The sequence below is a fragment of the Hylobates moloch genome, unplaced genomic scaffold, assembly GCF_009828535.3.
Source record: "Hylobates moloch isolate HMO894 unplaced genomic scaffold, HMol_V3 SCAFFOLD_2, whole genome shotgun sequence".
Lineage (NCBI taxonomy): Eukaryota > Metazoa > Chordata > Mammalia > Primates > Hylobatidae > Hylobates > Hylobates moloch.
In genome coordinates this window covers 2,590,467-2,598,610 of record NW_026652277.1, presented here as the reverse complement: position 1 = coordinate 2,598,610, position 8,144 = coordinate 2,590,467, and the positions used below count along the sequence as shown (strand labels likewise).

General features: G+C 41.3%; 1 long non-coding RNA gene across 1 annotated transcript; it reads right to left on the bottom strand.

Annotated features, from left to right (window-relative positions):
• Positions 1 to 1,545: 1,545 nt before the first annotated feature.
• Positions 1,546 to 7,780, bottom strand: LOC131381469 (uncharacterized). Its single transcript, XR_009210218.1, has 4 exons — positions 7,612 to 7,780; positions 4,865 to 5,048; positions 3,013 to 3,159; positions 1,546 to 2,534 (listed from the first exon to the last, which is right to left on the bottom strand). It is a non-coding gene; the product is annotated as an uncharacterized LOC131381469 (long non-coding RNA).
• Positions 7,781 to 8,144: the final 364 nt, after the last annotated feature.

Here is an 8,144-nt window from a genome sequence, read left to right as displayed (position 1 = left end):
GAGGGGTGGATGACCAGAAATGACTTAATGGGCACAATTTGCATAATTTGTGCATTCACCATTACACAATCTATGCATGTAACAAAATTGCACTTGTGCCCCATAAATATATACAAATTAAATTAAAATACATTTTTAAAAGAATGTATCAGCCCATGATGGTCATCTATGTATGAACCTAATTTATATATTTCTTAACAATTATTCCTTTTTCATATTTATTAGCTGCTAGTCTACTTCTTAGCCAGTTTAAAAGAATGCCATTTGTAGAACTAAAGAATGATATTTACAAGAGTAATTTCAAAAAATAAGATGTATTCAGATGGATAAGAACAACAACAAAAAGTCCCGTCATCCTGTTGTATGCTAAAGGGTCCTGGACACATAATTTTATGCTTTTTCTTCTACCTGTCCCTGATAAATATTGTTGCTGGAGGCAACGCGCTGAGCCTCTTTGCATCCATTTTTCATAAACATTTCTCCGTAATGACTGGGTACTTGAGTAATGATTAAACGTCACAAACATTCCCCCTTGTTAGTCTTATGAGCATACTGGGAAACGAGTGAATTTCAAAATAAGACTATAAATTATTTTCATGACTTTTTTTCAGCTGGTGATCTCTCTCTCCAATAGAACATAAACTGCCAAATGCTCTTTGTTACCTCAAGTTGTTTCTTTCCTTAAAATAAGCTCATGAATATCTCTTTTTTTCTTCCTCCCTTACTTATAAATGTGAATACACTCTCACAAAATAACAGGGCTTTTTTGTCACAGAAAAGTATTTAATCACACATGTTTCATGTCTTAGGTTTAAAAAAGCAGAGACATGTCAGGAAAAATTGAATTAAAAACCTTGGAAATATATTGGTTGATTTTTGTAAGTCAGAAGCTTCTAAGATGTGTTTTCTTCCTGAAAGTTGACAGACTACTTTCTAAAGCATTTGCATAGATCTCCCAGGCAGAATTCTTATTGTGCCCAAAGTCTTAAATTGCAAATTGTACTGCAATGTAATGCCATCTACTGCATATTACTGTGTGAGAATACTTTGGAAATATCACTGAAAATCACAGGAGGCTGTGAATTCTGACTAAATTACAATCATAACCCTGCCAGGATATTTGAGGAACTTGTACTGTTTTATTAGGTAGCCACTTAGATATATGCCAGGCTAATAATGAACTTGTAATCTCACTACTCACATTCAGAAGAGGATAAATTAAAAATATTTTGAAATTATTTAATGTGGCTATTTTCAAGGACTATTGCATATGTAAAATGCATGCACAGAACTGTTTTGGAGAGTGAGGTGCAGGGTAAAAGGCACACTTGACTATTCAGAGAGTTGTTCTGTGTCCAGCACAGCCAGATCCCCCAGGTGCCTGCAGCAGCCTCAAAGGCAACATGAGAAATCACTTCGGAAACCAGCGCCCATGCAGAAATCGTGAGCGGCTCAGGGCTCAGACGCTGAGAGGCTCATTCCACCTGGTCAGTCAATCAACCCCTGCAGACTTCAGGCATGAAGGTATGATTTCCTGTGGTCAGACTCAATTTTTAAAGAGAAGCCAGACATTTAGGTTTTCTGCATAAAAATGAAAATTGCTGGCTTTATTTTGTAAAACACATGCATGTTAAACAAACTTGTCATTAGGTTTTACATGAATTATAACTTCCGGTTTGTGGTCTCTAAACAGGACATCTGAATAAAAGTCCCAATAAGAAAAATATATTTTAATTTTGAAATATTAATATAGTAAAAACTGATTACGTTTGAAAATATATTTTCTAAAATTATCTTGTAGTGACATAGGCAGCTGAGGTAGGAGGATCTCTTGAGCCCGGGATTTTGAGACCAGCCTAGGCAACGTGGTGAAACCCCATCTCTACAAAAAATACAAAACTTAGCTGGGTGTGGTAGTATGTGCCGGCAGTCTCAGCTATTCATGAGGCTGAGGTAAGAGGATCTCTTGAGCCCAGAAGGTCGAGGCTGCAGTGAACCAGCATCGTGCAACCTGAGTGACAGAATGAGACTCTGTCTCAAACAACAAAACAAAACAAAAAAGAAACAAAACGTAAGACCAGTTTTTAACTGGTATTATAAACCTTGTCAAGAGAAGTTAGCAAAACAGAATCACCAACAATTGATGGGTTCATCCACAAGCATTTACTGAGCACCTGCTATGACTGTAAGATTAGGCTTGGAGAGGTGAGGGACATAACAGGGCTGTCAAGCAACATTCTTGCCTTCCAGGATAGCACCCTGTGTTGTGTGCTTCCCAGCTCTCTCCAGCCACATCCTTCCTCTGTGACACTGCTTGGGGTCTCAGTTCCACCAATGCCCCCATCACACATCTCTCCCTTCACTGGCTTGCAGAGGACAATTTATCACAGAATGGGCTCCCCAGTCAAACTATTAATCCACATTAAGATGCTAATGGTTGACACTGATTTAATATGTCACCTTCAAGAACACTTGAGTTTTCCAAAGGACGCTGGTGCAGCTTCTGGCCCTGGGTGGAGTCATGTTGGATGTTCCTGCATGGGGAAGAGAATGGGGCTAAGTCAATCCCTTCCAGAAGGCCTTGCATTTCTTCTAAAGTGTCTTTGTTGTAGCTGTTTCACCAGAAAGACAATGGGTTTGCCTATGTAAATTTAGGCACATTGTTTTGTCTTTCATATTCAACATTTTTCTCTTTGTATCCACCATGGGATCATTCCAAGCACCTTCTCAACTCAATCCACCTGGTCTTTGCACACTGTGGTGTGTTAGGGAAAGTGTGATAAAGGGTGGGGTTCTGTCAAATATCAGTCCTCTGTCATAAGAGAGTATGGGAGATGCTTGACAATATCTGATAAGACTGTATCCCAGAGCTGCAGATCACCTTCCACTTTCTATTTTTAAAAGAAAACAGAACAATGTGTTCATTGCCATTGTTTTAATATTCAATGGTTAATGATTTCTAATTCGTGACTACTGGTTTCAGCAACTGAAGGAAAAGGAATCACCACATACCTCTTTGTTTCACTCCGTTGCTGCCTCTGGAATTCCATTTCTGGAGCTGTGATTTCCAGGGTCTTCAGAGGGCTCTGCAGCTCCAGCTCGGGAGAGGCAACAGCATTCAGGATAAGTGTAATCCAGCAGTCAGCCCACAGCCCAGCTCTTGATGGAGCCATGGTTAGAAATTGAGAATTGACAATATAACTTCTGAAAACAAAAGAACTTGCAACTTTCATTTTTTTAAATGAGTTACTCTTCAAATTTTAACTAGAATAGAATCAAGAACTTAACTATAGAAAAAATGCAAAAGATTATTATACAAAAGTAATTTTTATGAATTTTAGTCTTCCGATGTAGCCAAGTTTACCTACCTGTTTTTTATACTCCAAATATTTACCCTCTGTTAAACATAAATATACAAACACACACACACATACATACACAGCTTACATTACTGTTGGTTTTGCAAAAGGGAGGATGTACAGATTATTCTGCAGTCTGTTTTTCACTTAAGTACAGCTTCCTTCCATCCATCCATCAGTCCGTATCTATCCACCCACCCACCCGCTTATCTTTCTCCATGTCATAATATACAATTCATTTTGAAATACCTACGTAATAATTTTTACAATATGGAAGTTTCAGATTATTGTACTCCCTCTCTATTGATAGACATTTCTGGTTTTGTTTTTGTTTTGTTTTGTTTGCTATTAAAAATAATGGTATAATGAACACCCATGTGTCCTTATACCTGTAGCTTTTTGTATTGTTTTGTTTTGTTTTTCTGTGCAAGGGTCTACTGAAAGTCGGATGATTGGATCAAGGGATCAGTCTACTTTTATTTATAATAGCTGTCCTCACGTGACTTTCCTGAAGGTTACACCAATTTTCCCTGTCAACGCGTCAGGTGTCAATATGAGAGTACAATTTTGGTTATAACCTTATCTCTAATGAATCTTATGACTTTTATAACAGTTTCGTGACTTTCTTCAGTGAAAAATTATCTCTAATGATTAACTTCAGTTTTTGTTTATTTGGGAAACAGTGAGTTATGACTACTTTTCTTACATGTATTAGCCATTTTATTTTTTCTTCTGAATATTGTTAATGCCTTTTCTTTTGTAGCTAGTTTCCTATCTCATTAAAAAAAGTAATTTTGGAATTTTACCCTAGCAATCATAGGAATTTCAAAAAGTATAGGCCATATTAGAGCTAATAGATAGTGCTGTGTTTTCTAATATTTATGCCAATTATTCCACACAATGTATTTATTATAATTATTTCATGGACATTAACAAAAAGATTGTATATTCTCCAGATATTTGAGTCCTTCGCTATAGTGTCCTCTTTCACCTCAGTTTTGCTGATTTAATTTCTTTTCCTTTCTTTTCTTTTTAAAATTTCATTTTCTCCCCTTATAACATACAGCCTTTGCATTCAAACATCTTTGCTTTACTTATTACCATTGTTTTGCTGCACTTCTTACAAATTCTGAACCACGCTGAGCTGCTGAGCTACATGACTGTACACATCGGAGCAGGTTGTTGATCGCAGGGTCAGTGTCTCCCCTACTTCAGATTAGGTTTTGTGGGGTGCCTCAGGTGATCTGCCCACCTCGACCTCCCAAAGTGTTGGGATTACAGGCTGAGCTACCATGCCCAGCCTCACTGCTGTATTATTCTAGAGCAAAAGATAAGAGACAGACAGTTGGAGAGCCGCAGGCCCACTGCCATTTTTCCTTGGGAGAAATTGTGCAACTAGGGAGGGAGAATGAGTTCCACACGCAGCCTGAACACCACAGCCTTGGAGGCCACTATTGTTTAGGACTTCTTTTGAACAGAAATAATAACAACCATAGTGATCCCACCTGTTCTCCCCTCTGCACTCTCATGCATTGATCCCACTGAGCCACTTAATCCTGGAATCATCCTGTGGGGTTGGGCACCATTGCCGTCTCCATTGTGTAGATGAGATATGGAGGCATCAAATGATTGTTTTTCCAAGTTAAGCAGCAGATCAGGATTTGAACTCCAGCAGCCTGGCTCCAGAGTCTGCCAAGAAAAGTAAGCAGCACCAATTCACTGCATGTCAGGACATTGTCTAGAATTTATCACAAATATTGGGAGGTAAATAGCGGTTTTTGTCCATCTATTGCGTGGCTCCACAATCCGTTGTCAGTTTCTCCTCATGGAGCTGGGCTTCTAGAAGGGTCATCTGTTAAGCCGATGATCACACACAGGTCACTTGGACGAACACATTTTCACATAATCAGATAATTTTCGATGATAACAGCTAATAATGACTCTCAGGAGCTGAGTGCTTCTGACACTAAGGTTTTGTGTTGAGTGTTTGATACACATTGTTTTAAATCCTCAGAGCACACTACAAAGAAAATATTATTCTCTGGAGAAGAAACTAAAGCACTGGAGATCTTTTAAAACAGCAACCTCCAGCATTACTCCTCGTCAAGTAATGGGCCACAGGCAAGGCTTTTGAGGTCACCTTATAGGAAGGAGAAAGGCAGAACCCTCAAAGAAAGGGCCCTCCTAAGATCCACCCTGAGCTGCGGTTCCACTGATGGACGGACATTCAGGAAAGGACACGGGAGAAAGAGAACAAGACGCAAGAAAGACAGAGAGAGATAGACACACAGAGAGACACACATACACACATACACAAAAGGAGGGAGAGCAAAAACAAGGGCAAAAGAGCACAACTGTGTTTTTAGAATGCCGGCCATCGTGGGGAAAGGCAACCTCTGCTATTTTCCATCAATGCAACAAACAATGAAGGATCGAAGGCTGTCTGAGGATGTCTGGAGGCTGCCCGCATTCATCAGCGGTCGTCAGTGGAGATAAGATAGCTGGCGGTGAGGAACAAATGAGCAGCATGTCATGCACGTGTCTCGAGTAATTAATATCACAGGGACGCGGGGGCCGGCGTTATCGTCTGCCCTGGCTCCTCTCTTTATTTCTTGACTGCGCTATTAAAAAATGAATCACGCACACCTACATAGCATTTTGTCAGGATAATGATAAGCCTTTTTAAAATTACTCACGGCGGCTCTGGGTCAGCCACACAGACGGCCCTAAGTACCACGGTGGAGGAAAAATGTCCTTGTGACAGCTTCGTTGTGCTGAGAGATGGATGGGGCAGAGAGGTGGGTTTGCTTTTTGCAGAAGGTAGCAGTTTCCTGAAAGCAAGAACTGTACCTGATGGGCTAATAGCTTGCATTTTATTTACAGATTCAATACACTTTTAATTTCTCTTTGATTACATAATATGGCCTCCATTTTACACATCATTTAGTGATTTTTTTTTTTTTTTTTTTTTTTTTGCAGGGAAGCTGTAAGCCACAAGGATTTTCCTAGATCATTTAATTAAATGACTCATTTTGTAAACGACCTATAACAATAACTCAGTTGTTTTTAACCTTGTCTCTGGAAATAAAAAAGCTGTGGAGATATTCTAGACAATTTGAAGAAACTATTTAGATTGCATATATGTATAAAAATAGTATGCAAGATTTCTCAGTGTGTGGGTCTTTAGAATATCGATTTGCCATTCTTATTTTAAATTCACAATAGGACTGCAAACACATATTTTTGCACAGTAAAATAAGAACTGTAAGGGAGGTGGCTCTATTGGAATGCTCAGTCTTAATTAGAAAATTACATTTTTATCCACCGAAATTTTGGATTGTTTTCCAAACCAAAACATCAATCACTGTTAGTGTACAAATATAATGTACACTAACACCCCAAATAGCAATGAAAGTAACTAACAGTTACAAACTACACACATAACTATACACATCATCGGTGTGCAAATGAGTGCGTAAAACGTTATCTCGGAATAATTTCCAAACGGTTTCCTATAACTAAGGTTGTAGATCGATGTCTTCAACCAAGTGGGTCAGGTTCTGGAGCGTTCCTCACCCGCATCGCTGACACCCTTCCTGACCCCCAAAATCCAGCCTGTCAAGCGGAGTCCGCTCGCTTCGTTTCTCACGGAGGCTGTCTGAGGCCCACGCTCGGTGCCGTGGTGAGAGTGTGGAATAAAAATGACAGGTAGAATTTTAATGTTCTCCTGGAGCTGGAGATGTAAAAACAGACCCAAATTCCAGGCAGCTGAGACAGATCCTGGCACGGCGGCACCAGCATAGAGCTGGGAAAGGAAGGAAGGTATAATGAAGCCAGAGGGTAACGTGCAGGCCAACCTCGCAGAGGAAGTGGAAATCGTGCCCAGCCCTTTCTCTTTCATTAGCTCCTGCTAATTGTCCCAGAAAACGCCTCGAAGCCCCTCCGCGCATGCTGCACCCCAGAGCCCCTCTCTTCACTGTCCTGCTTCCCGCATCTGTCACAGGCCTCATGCACAGTGGCCCCTCCAGGGCTGCCCCCCACCCCGCTGGGGCTGGCACCTCAGTCCTCTGGTGGGTCTCAGAGACGCCAGGTCCCTCCCACCTGACCCTTGGCAGGTAAATTGAGGCTATTGCTTTCCTACCTGAGGGCAGGTGATGATGACAGACTCCCCTGTTTACAGAATAAAACTCAAACCCCGTCGGCACTGGTCACCCTCAGCCCGGTGTAACCGCTGTCCCCTGGGTGTCCTCACCACGCCCGGCCGTCTTCCGTGGCCCTCTGCGGGGACGTCCGTCTCTCTCTCTGGGATGTTGCTTTCCTCAAGTGGGGATGATGCTGGGGGTGGCAGGACGCCAGGAAGAGTTCAGTAAACCGCGGGCCTTCAAGAAGCAGGAGATGGGCTGGGATGAAGGGACAGGAAGGGGCGGAGAAGAGTTCACAAAGGCGTGGGTGCTGAGCGGAAACTCTTCCCCGGATGTGTGTCTCCTGAGGGCTGGTCCTTCCCGGAAATAGTGTTATGTTCCCAGCAGGCTCTGGATGTAGACTAACAGGTGATGCTCCAGCCTCGGAGAAAGGTGTGGAAAAAGCGCAGGATACATCCCATTCTGTTCTCAAAAGATAGTCTTTCCTCTTTGATGATCTCTAAACTTAAAATACGCTTTCGTGTCGCGGAATTGCTTGGAGATTAGCTGCATCTCTTCCGAGTCTTTGATAGCTAGGATGCTTTTCCTCAGTGCTCTCTTGAAAGGATTAGGGATTGCATTCTCTTCTACCCTGGTCCCTAAT